Raw genomic sequence first — 12,126 nt, 5'->3', positions numbered from 1 at the left:
TCACTTCACAAGCAGTGAAGCAGACCTGCAGGTGTCTATCTTCCTCTTCCCCTCTCTGTCTCCCCTCCTCTCTCGATTTCTCTCTGTTCAACAACGACTACAGCAAAAACAACAATAATAATAAGAGACAGCAATAGCAACAATAATAATAACAAGGGCAACAAAAGAGGAAAAAATGGCCTCCAGGAGCAGTGGATTTCTAGTACAGGCTCAGAGCCCCAGCTATATTCCTGGAGGCACACAAACAAAAAAGCCCAGGAGCAATGCATTCATAGTGTAGGCACCAACCTCCAGCGATAACTCTGGAGGCAAATAAATACATACATAAATAAATAAATATCCATTGATCAGTGGAGGAAAAGAAGGTAAGTCTCTCAAATCATTCCCTCTTCTGTGATTGCCCTTTTCCTCTTATGAGTACAGGACTCCATGCTTCCAGCATCAGTCATGTTAAAAGCCTGCCCTAGAGAGCACAAGATATGCAGGAAATATCAAGCTGGTGTTTCTTTATTAAAAATGAGTTTTTCAGGGGCCAGGTTTTTCAGTGGCACACCTGGTTGAACACACATGTTGCACTGTGCATGGACCCAGGTTCAAGCACCTGCTGGGGGGGGAATTTTTTTTTAAAGAATTTATTTATTCACGAGAAAAGAGAGAGAGGAAGAACCAGACATCACTCTGGCACATGTGCTGCCAGAGATTGAACTCGGGACCTCATGGTTGAGAATCCAATGCTTTATCCACTGCACCATCTCCCTGACCACCAGGGGGCAGTCTTCTGGAGCGGTGAAGCAGGTGTCTCTCTTCTCTGTCTCTCTTCCACTCTATCTTCTCCTTTCCTCTTGATTTCTCTCTGTCTCTATCAAATAAATAGATAAAATTAGAAAAGTTTTTCCATATAGAAATTAAAATAAAAACTTCTGTTTGGGCTTTGCTGTGGGGTTTATCAAGACCTGGCAGTTTTATTACATCGAGAGTTATTTATGTACATAAAAACCATGTCAACATGGTCTGGGAGATGGCACAGTGGATAAAGCATTGGACTTTCAAGCAAGAGGTCTGGAGTTCAATCCCTAGCAGCACATGTACCAGAGTGATGTCTGGTTCTTTCTCTCTCCTCCTATCTTTCTCATTAATATATAAATTAATTAATCTTTTTTTAAAAAACACACATGGGGGCTGGGTGGTGGCACACCTGGCTGAGTGCACATGTTGCAGTGTACAAGAACCCAGGTTTGAGCCCCCAGTCCCCACCTGCAGAGTGGTAAAGCAGTGTTGCAGGTGTGTCTCTGTCTCTCTCCCTATCTCCCCCTTCCCTCTCAATTTCTGGCTGTCTCTATCCAACAAATAAAGATAATAAAACAATTTTTTAAAAATAAGCACACTGTCAAAGTGAGCTATTTTTAAAAAAAGAAGTTTAAAAAAAAAAGAAAGAAAGAGAGAGAGGGAGAGAGAAGTCAGTACCACTCTGGTGCATGTGACACTAGGGATCAAATTAAAGGGAGCTGAAATTGGGGCTTCAGATCCTCAAGTAGGAGAGACTCTTTGGGTAAACATTAAGCTATCTACCCCCAAAGCACACACAGACAGACACACACGGGCACACACACACACATTTGATCTCCAAATTGTTCATGATCTTGACAACTTCAAATAGCAAGTGGTCAGAACTTTCTTTTTTTAATTTTATTTATTTTCCCTTTTGTTGCCCTTGTTGTTTTTATTGTTGTACTTATTATTGTTCTTATTGATGTCGTCGCTGTTAGGACAGAGAGAAATGGAGAGAGGAGGAGAAGACAGAGAGAGCAAGCGAAAGATAGACACCTGCAGACCTGCTTCACCGCCTGTGAAGCGACTCCCTTGAAGGAGGGGAGCCGGGGGCTCGAATAGGGATCCTTACGCAGGTCCATGCGCTTCGAGCCACGTGTGCTTAACCCGCTGAGCTACCGTGCGACTCCCAGAAGTTTCTTTTATGCTTGGGCTTTCTAAAACCTCTGAAATTATCCTTCCTTCTGACATACTTGTTTGTGTTTTGATAACCTTCTCTTTAATGCCTTAATTTCATTTGTTGAAATCATATAAGATAATACCAATCAATTTCTGCCTGGGTATCTAAGGAATCCTGTCTCCAATTCTTGGAGTTTCTAATGTTGGGAGCTGACAGAGGTGAATTGTGTTAGAAAGCCTATCCTATGTAAGCTTGCATTAAGCACAGTTTTCAGTACATGTGCTGTCCAGTTTGTTATGTACTATTTTATTCATTTTTCAGTTCTATTTTGTTGGGTTCCTGTTTCAGACTGAAAGTTAAATGCTTATTGCTTGGGGCCGGGCTGTGGCATACCCAGTTAAGCGCACATAGTACTAAGCCCAAGAATCCAAGCAATGATCTGAGTTTGAGTCCCCCCCCCCCAACCCACATGCAGGGGGAACACTTCTCAAGCAGTGAAACAGATCTGCAAGTGTCTATCTTCTACCCTCTCTTTCTCCCCACCTCTCTCAATTTCTCTCTGTCCTATCCAATAAAAAAATATGAGGTGGGGGGAATGGCTGTCAGGAGCAGTGGATGCGCAGTGCCTGCACTAAGCCCCAGCAATAAACCAGGAGGCCAAAAAAAAAAAAAAAAAAAAGCTTCATTGAAAGATATTTCTCTGACATAATGGTTATGCAAAGAGAAGCCTACCTGAGGTTCCAAAGTCTCAGTTCAATCCTGACCACATTAAACTAAAACTAAGCTGCAACTCTGGAAAGGAAGGAAGAAAAGAAGGAAGGAGACAGCATATGGTTATGCAAAGAGACTCTTAAGCCTGAGGCTACAAAGATCAAGTTTCAATCTCCTGTACCACTTTAAGCCAGAGCTGAGCAGTACTCTGGTAAAAACAAAATACATTAAAAAGGTGGGTGGCAGGTGGTGGTGCACCGGGTTAAGTGCTCACATTACAGTTCACAAGGACCCAGGTTCAAGCCCTTGTTCCCCACCTGCAGGGAGAAAAGCATAACAAATGTTGGAGCAGAACTGCAGGTGTCTCTGTATCTCTCCATCTCCCCCATCCCTCTTAATTTCTCTGTCTCTATCCAATAATAAATAAATAAATTTCCTTTAAAAAAGGAAGGAAAGAAAAAAATTGGGCGGGTGATAGATAGCATAATGGTTATGCCTGAGGCTCCGAAGTCCCAGATTCAGTCCCCCGCACCACCATAAGCTAGAGCTGAGCAGTGCTCTGGTATTTCTCTCTCTTTCTCTGCATCTCCCTCAAAAAATAAAATAAATAAACAAAATATTAAAGAAAGAAAAATCTACAGGATAAAACAGAAGCATGTGAAAATGCCATAAAATTTCAATATATGTTTACTCATGATATAATGTTATACATTACTATACTACACATATGATTATAAAAACTTTGCCTTTGTTTTCTTATGTTTGGACTTGGAAAAGGAAGATTTTAAATTTATTTGAAACTGTGTTTTTTTAATTAGTGATTTAATAATTATGAACAAGATTGCAAAATAACAGGAGAACAATTCCATGCAGTTTCTACCACCAGAGTTCAGTGTCCCATCCCCTCCACTGGAAGCTTCCCCATTCTTTATTCTTCTGGGAGTATGGACTAAAGTTCTTTTTTTTTTTTAAGAGATGAAGATATTTTAATGGGGTGCAGAATGTGGAAGGTTTGGCTTCTGTAATTGCTTCTCTACAGGACATGGATATTTGGCAATATTCTGGGAGTAATCTACTTTTTTAATATTTATTTATTCCCTTTTGTTGCCCTTGTTGTCTTAGTGTTGTGGTTATTATTGTTATTGATGTGGTTGTTGTTGGATAAGATAGAGAGAAACAGAGAGAGGAGGGGAAGACAGAGAGGGAGAGAGAAAGACAGACACCCCCAGACCTGCTTCACTGCTTGTGAAGTGACTCCCCTGCAGGTGGGGAGCCTGAAGCTCAAACTGGGATCCTTGCGCTTTGCGCCACCTGCGTTTAACCCACTGAGCTAACTCCTGACACCCTTTTTTTTTTAGTGATTTAATAATGAATAATAAGAGTGTAAAATAACAGGGGAGGAGCCAGGTGGTGGCACACCTAGTTAAGTGCACACATTATAGTGTGCAAATACCTGGATTCAAACCCCCAGTCCCCACCTGCATGGGGAAAGCCCCTTCACCAGTTGTGAAGCAGGGCTGCAGGTGTCCCTCTGTCTTTATCTTCATCTTCCCTTTCAATTTGTGGCTGTCTCTATCCTATAAATAAAAAGATAATAATAATAATAATAATAATAGCAGAACAATTCCATACAGTTACCATCATCAGACTCTTGTGTCCTATCCCCTCCTTTGAAAACTTCCCTACTTATCTCTCTGGAATTATGGACCAACAGTCTTTTTTTTATGATCTGCAAGTCTATTGGATAAGAGGAGTACAATCCATACAATTCTCACCACCAGAGTTCTGCATCCCCATCCCCCCAACTGGGATGGGGTTTATGGTGGTGCAGAAGATTGAACCTGAGGTTTTGGATCCTCAAGCATGACTGTCTTTGCATAACCATTATGCTATGTACCCCTGCCCTTTCCTATTCTTTATCCCTCTGGGAGTACAGACCCAGGATCATTATGGGGTGCAGAAAGAAGGTGGAAGTTCTGCCTTCTGTAATTGTTTCTCCGCTGGAAATGGGCATTGGCAGGTTGATCCATACTCCCAGCCTGTCTCGATCTTTTCCTAGTGGGGCAGGGCTCTGGAGAGGTGGGGTTCCAGGTGAGGTCATCTGCCTGGAGAATTCACGTTGACATCATGGTAGCATCTGGAACTTGGTGGCTGAAAAGCATTAAGATATAAAGCAGAACAATTTGTTTAATAATCTTGAACTTAAAGGTAAGAATATAGCAGATGAGATTTGGGTTCTCCATTTTGAAAAAAGCTAGGAAGTCTATTTTAGGTATATTCCAAGGGCCCCATGACTTCACCTATTTTTACCTGAGCCCAACAGCTAACATGCAGGTGGGCTAAATATATTATCTGGGGAGATGGTGTCAGAGTTGGAAATATAACTAGAAGGCTGGATCAGGGAACAGAGTAGCTTCCAAATACAGGAAAAGTATATAAATACCATTAACTGTAAACACCATATATCTGCTCTGGGGCCCATATTAAGCACAGGAACCTGTATAACTTTGTTGTGGAGTCTCAGCAAGGAAGAGACCAAAGTCTGATTATGAGAGTCTTTTATTTCCTGGCCAGGAGTTGTCTCACAGAAATGGAGCTGTCAAGAGAGAGCAGCCCTGGCTCTGGTTACACAGCTGGTTAAATAGGCAAAAAAATCACAACTTTTGTAAGCAAGCAGGGTACAAGAGCCAATATAGGCAGTTAATTTTAGATCTCCAATTAATTTTAGAACTCCACTTTTGGACCCTCCACACCTTCTTTTTAGAGAAATCAACACCTGATACTCCTTTTTTCTTAAGAGCATTTCATAAATGTATTGGAACTTTAGTGGGGCAAGAGCTTACTTGTGTGGGAATTGAGCAAAACTTGGTAACTGAAAGATAAATAGGTATCAATTCTAGAAACACAAGGGTTAAGTAAGTAATTGTAGTGCAGACCTGGTTTCCCAGATAGAATAATGACTCTTGGAATTTGAGGCTGTCACCAGGTGCAGAACCTTGAGCCTGTGAAATGAGAGATAACTACAAAGCCAGACCTTGGGAAAACATCTCTGGAGCATGGAGTCAGAAAAAGAGATAACCAGCCCAGAGTCAGGAAAAGAGATAACTACAGGGTTGTAAAAAAAAAAAAAAAACCCTCACCCCCCCTCCATATATATGTAATAGATAACTACAATTATAAGACTGTCATGTAATCAATCACTATGTAGAGCTGAGGCTTGTCACGTAGCCCAGTAGCCCATGTATTCTGAATCCCATATAAACCCTAGCAGAATTTAGGTTCAGGGCCGAGCACCTAGAACAGCTGTGTCTGTGTAGGTTCTTGGCCCTCACCCAGCTAGAAGTAATAAAGACTCTTTGCTTTTTACATCACTCTGGTCTCTTGGTGCCTTCCTTGGATTCCTGAACCTAACACTTGGAACTGATTGATACTGGCAGGGTCAATGGGGGCCAAGATGGCGTTCCTCAGATCAAGCCCTCACAATCTCTGCATCTCTGTAGGTCTGAGCTCGCATTCCTAGGTCATAGCTTGGAACATTCTAGGCTGCACTCATTTCAGGACCAGTCTTCCTCTAGTGGCAAAGTATGTTGACCCAGCCTCCCTTTGTAAAGTGGGGCAGTCCCTACCATTATTTCTCCACATTGAGGGCAAGGTCCTATAGAGGTCCAAAAGCCAATTCACTATGCTGTTCCTGTGGAGATGACCAGTGACAGTGGAGAGAGGGATCTGTTAGAGGCTTAGGTCCATCATCAGGCTCCGGATGATGGGGTGGCCTGGTAATGACTAAGAGAGCCATCACTGAAGTATGCTGGTCTCTTGCCCTTATCCAACTTTTGTAGTCTTTTACTTTATCTGACAAGATTGGCCTTAGAGTGATTGAGGGCAGTAAAATAGGAGGTGGGTAAGGAGGGTATCTAGGTCTAAGTAGAAACTATTTGAATAAGTATTTTGTGGTGTCTTTTTCAGGTCTTTCTACTTGCTTGCTGCGCTTAGTGAGTCACTGCAAGCTATTGTGTACTTTTACTTTAAGGTGTACTTTTACATAAGATTCCATATCTTATGGATCCATGTGCACATGTGCCCTGGTCTATATCTATGTTCTGTGGCTTTGTTAGGAAGTGTGCCACCCGAAGTGGAATTAAGGAGTCCTGTGAACTAGGAAAGGTCTTACCAGAGTAATGGTGAAGGGCTGACATTCCAGTCCTGGCGTCTCTAGACACAATCTGAAGTGAAACATATTGAGTTGGTATTTGTTTCATTAACACTTTTTTTTTAAGACTTTATTTCTTTAGAGGCCGAATGGTGACGCATCTGGTTAAGCGCACATCTTACAATGCTCAAGGGCGCAGGTCCAAACCTCCATCCCCACCTGTAAGGAGAAAGCTTTACGAGTGGTGTCTTTCTCCTTCTCTCTCTCCCTCTCTCTTTTTTTTTTTTAAATCAAGTTTGTTACTTTTTTCCCCGTCTAAGGTTACTGCTGGGGCTCTGTGCCTGCACTATTAATCCACTGCTTTCTGGAGGCTACATTTTCCCTTTTGTTGCCCTTGTTGTTTATCATTGTTGTTGTTTCTGTTGTTGTTATTGCTGCCGTTATTGTTGGATAGGACAGAGACAAATCAAGGGAGGAAGACAGAGAAAGGGAGAGAAAGATAGAGACCTGCAGACTTGCTTCACCGCCTGTGAAGCAACCCCCCTGCAGGTGTGGAACCCGGGGCTCGAACCAGGATCCTTAACTCTAGTCCTTGCGCTTTGCGCCATGTGTGCTTAACCCGCTGCACTAGCATCTGGCCTCCCAATAAAAAGGTTTTTTTTAAGAATACATATATATATATATATTTAAATTTATTTATTCCCTTTTGTTGCCCTTGTTGTTTTATTGTTGTAGTTATTATTGTTGTCATTGTTGTTGGATAGGACAGAGAGAAATGGAGAGGGGAAGGGGAAGACAGAGGGAGAGAAAGATAGACACCTGCAGACCTGTTTCACCGCTTGTGAAGCGACACCCCTGCAGGTGGGGAGCCAGGGCTTGAACCAGGATGCTTATGCGGGTCCTTGTGCTTAGTGCCACCTGCGCTTAACCCACTGTGCTACAGCCTGACTCCCAAGAATATATTTTTAAAAGACTGAATTAAGCCTGGGGGTAGGGGGAAATAGCATAATGGTTATGTGAAGAGACTGCCCAAGGCTCTGGGGGGGGGGGTCCCAAGTCAACCCCCACCCTCCACTATCATTGGCCAGAGCTAAACAGTGCTCCAGTTAAAAGAAAAAAGGAGGCAGTCAGGCGGTAGTGCAGTGGGTTAAGCGCGCGTGGCACAAAGCACAAGGACTGGTCTAAGAATCCCAGTTCGAGCCCCCGGCTCCCCACCTGCAGGGGAGTTGCTTCACAAGTTGTGAAGCAGGTCTGTAGATGTCTGTCTTTCTCTCCCCCTCTCTGTCTTCCTTTCCTCTCTCCATTTCTCTCTGTTCTATCCAACAACGATGACTTTAGTAACAACAACAATAATAACTACAACAACAAAACAAGGGCAACAAAAGGGAATAAGTAAATAAAATAAAATATTAAAAAATAGCCTTCAGGAGCAGTGGATTCTTAGAGCCCCAGCAACAACCCTGGAGGCAAAAAAGAAAAAAAAAAAAAAGGAAAAAAGTAGGTGTACTTGTTGTTAAAATTTCGGGAAGGCTCTTGCCGGGCGGGTTAGCTTCACGGTGGTGAACAGAGACGCGGAGACAACGGCTGGGCAGGGAAGCTGTATTTCTTTATTCAGGAACAACGATTCATAAAGTAAGACAAACTAATCACCAAACAGAACTCTGCTGTCTCTTTGCGGCGGCGCAAGCACTCTTTCTTTTACTCTCGAACTCAGGAACCGTCTCTTACTCTGGAACTCTGGAACTCTCGTACTGGGGAACCCTCTGAAACTCTGACACACTGGAACTCTCTCTTACTCTGTAACCCTGAAACTCTCGAACTCAGGAACTCAGGAACTCTCGTACTCTGAAACTCTGGACCTCTCTTACTCTGTCACCCTCGAACTCAGGAACCCTCTCAAACTCAGGAACCCTCTCTCGGGGTTCCTTGGGGCGGGGCCAAGCAGGCCCGGGAAATTAATAGGACTGATCCAATTCTCTTGGCAGGGGGAGGGCTAGGACAAACCAATGTAAAGCACACGACATGTACTGAACCTGGAAATTTGGAGACTCAGACATCAGTCTCTTTGTGTAACCATTAAATGCTATATCCACTGTTCCACCCCCTTGACGACTCTTCTAAGTATTTTATACTTTCAAGTCTAATATCCAGATCTTTGATACATTTTGAGTTAATTTTCGTGCATGGTGTTAGGTAGCAGTCTAGTTCATTTTTCTCCATATGGTTGTCCATTTCATCCAACAAAATTTGTTAAAGAGACTTTCTTTTCCCCAGTTGGCAGTTTTGGCCCTTTATCATGTATAATGTGCCTATGCATATGTGGGTTAAGTTCTGGGCTTTATATCCTATTCCATTGGTCTGTCTATATATCCATTTTTGTTCCAATATCATCTTAACTGCTATTGCTTTGTAATATAAACTGAAGTCATGAATAGTAATACCTCCATTTTTCTTCTTTTTCCTCAGAAAAGCTTCTGCTATTTGTGTTTTTTTATACTTCTATGTAAATTTTTGGATGAGTTGTTCAGTTTCCTTGAAATATCTCATTGAGATTTTAATATAGATTGAATTTAATATATATATATATTGCTTTTGAAGGGATTTCTATTTTTTAATTTATTTTTTATTTAACCATAGCACTGTTCAGCTCTGGTTTATGGTGGTGCAGGGTATTGAACCTGGGACTTTGGAGCCTCAGGCATGAGAGTCTCTTTGCATAACCATTATGCTATCTACCCCTGCCCGGATTGCTATTTTAATGATATTCTTCCAATTTATGAGCAGAAGATGTTCTTCCATTATCTTGTGTCATCCTCCATTTCTGTCTCTCTCTTTCTCTCTCCTTTTCTTTTTTTTTTTTTTTAACGTTCTTATTTATAAAGTGGAAACACTGACAAGGATAAAAAGGGCACAATTCCACATAATCCCATCACTGGAACTCCATATCCCATCCTCTCCCCTGATAGTTTTCCTATTCTTTAACTTTCTGGGAGCATGGACCCAGGATCATTATGTGGTGCAGAAGGTTGAAGGTCTGGTTCTGTAATTGCTTCCCTATTGAACATGGGCATTGACAGGTCAATCCATATTCCCAGCCTCTCTCTTTCCCTAGTGGGGCAGGGATCTGGGGAGGTGGGGCTCCAGGACACATAGTGGGGCCGTCTGCCCAGGGAAGTCCGGCTGACATCATGATAGCTTGTGGAACCTGGTGGCTGAAAAAAGAATTTTGTTGCCCTTGTTGTTTATCATTGTTGCTGTTATTGCTGTTGTTGTTTGCGGGAAAGAGCTTCACTGGTCCTTGACACTGAAATCTCTACTCAGGCTAACTCAAACAAGGTTACTCAAACAAGGAAAATATTCTAAGACTAAAGTTCATTCTAAGAAAGGGCGGTGTGGCTAACAAGGAATAGTCTATCTTTTTATACGTTTGTAACAAAGAAATTCCACAGAATACTTACATCAGCAAGAAGTATAAGGGGTAAATCTGGAAAGGAGTTTAGGGTCACAGCAAAGATATAGATTACTTAGGGTAAATATCAAATGGTAGGCACATCAGTTATCTCAGGACAAGTACAATATTTTTATTATTTTACTAAATAATTCCATATGATATTGAGATAGGCAGTAATCTGAAGCTTAACAGGTCACATAGTTTCTCATCAGCCCTTGGGTGATCTCTGTGGCAGAGGGGGAGGCTGTGGTCTCTCACAACACCCCCTGACCTCTGGGAAGCCATGGATTTGTCAAGCCTTACAGAGTGATGGATTAAATAATAGTTTGTGCTAGTCTAAAACATGCATAAATCCAGAATATCAAGATACAGTATATATTATATTAGATGTTCCCCAACAATTGTTATTGGATAGGACAGAAAGAAATCAAGAGAGGAGGGGAAGACAGAGAGGAGGAAAGAAAGATAGACACTTACAGACCTGCTTCACCACCTGTGAAGCGATCTTCTTGAAGGCTCAAACTGGGATTCTTATGCCAGTCCTTGCACTTGGCGCCATGTAAGTTTAACCCACTGCACCACCACCCAGCATTTTATTATTTTATTTTATTTTATTTTATTTTATTTTATTTTATTTTATTTTATTTTATTTTATTTTATTTGGCGGGGATCTAGGGCTTTACTGACTGCGGCTACTTGAGCAGGATGAAGCGTAGCGAGTGTGTGGTGGGGATGCCAGTCCAGCTGTGCTAGACGGGCTTGTAGGTGATGGAGAACTCGCCCAGGTAGTGGCCGATCGTGTCCACCTGGTTGAAGCTCTTGCCGTTGTACATGCCCACCATGCTGCCCACCATCTCGGGCAGGATGATCATGTTGTGCAGGTGTGTTTTCACCACCTCGGGCTTCTTCATGGGAGGCGCCTCTTTCTTGGCCTTGCATAGGCGCTTAAGCAGCAATGCTGCTTCTGCCCCAGCCAGGGTTCAGTCACCTCGGCTGTGGAGTGCTGTACAGCTGCATGAGATGCTCCTAAGACATGTCAAGGTCCACCCCGCGGTAGGTGAACTTGTAGAACTTGCTCTTCTTCTGCTGCTCCACTTCCACCATCTTGTCTGCTGGTGCTCTGGAAGTGGCCCTAGTTTCTCTCTTTTTTTTAATTTTTAAAAAATATTTATTTATTCCCTTTTGTTGCCCTTGTTGTTTTATTGTTGTTGTTATTGATGTCGTCGTTGTTTTATAGGACAGAGAAAAATGGAGAGAGGAAGGGAATACAGAGAGGGGGAGAGAAAGATAGACACCTGCAGACCTGCTTCACCACTTGTGAAGCGACTCCCCTACAGGTGGGGAGCCGGAGGCTCAAACCAGGATCCTTGAGCAGGTCTTTGCGCTTTGAGTCACATGCACCTAACCCGCTGCACTACCACCCGACTCCCCTTAGTTTCACTTTAAATGGCATACTAATAAAGTTAAAGACCCTCGATACAGGCTGGGGCCTTGGGAGCTCACACATGTATACACATATCCAAAAGTTAGGGGCAACTTTATACCTCAAAGTAAAAGTGCTTACTAGTCCTCTGTGATTAGACTTAGACCAAATAAACTTGGCAAGCAAGTAGAAATGCCTAAAGGAGGCACCATAAAATGTCTAATCAAATGTTTACTACTTAGGCCTAGAAACTTTCCTTTGTTACCCCCACTTCACTTCACTTCACTTCACTTCACTTCACTTCACTTCACTTCACTCAATCACTATATATACTCAGCTAAATATACAAAAGAAAGTAAGATTTATCTACTAAAAACATCAGCAGTAATCATTATGCTGTCTCCCCAGCCCAAAAAACTTAAGTTAACTTAGGAGTGGGCAGT

At 42.4% G+C, this 12,126-nt stretch overlaps 1 pseudogene; it reads right to left on the bottom strand.

Moving 5' to 3' along the window:
- Positions 1-10,952: 10,952 nt before the first annotated feature.
- Positions 10,953-11,364, bottom strand: LOC103116204 (small ribosomal subunit protein uS19-like; annotated as a pseudogene).
- Between the last annotated feature and the right edge of the window lie 762 nt (positions 11,365-12,126).

This window comes from Erinaceus europaeus, chromosome X (assembly GCF_950295315.1).
Source record: "Erinaceus europaeus chromosome X, mEriEur2.1, whole genome shotgun sequence".
In the NCBI taxonomy this organism is placed as follows: Eukaryota; Metazoa; Chordata; class Mammalia; order Eulipotyphla; family Erinaceidae; genus Erinaceus; species Erinaceus europaeus.
Note: the sequence above shows the minus strand (reverse complement) of the source record. Positions and strands in the feature narration are given on the sequence as shown.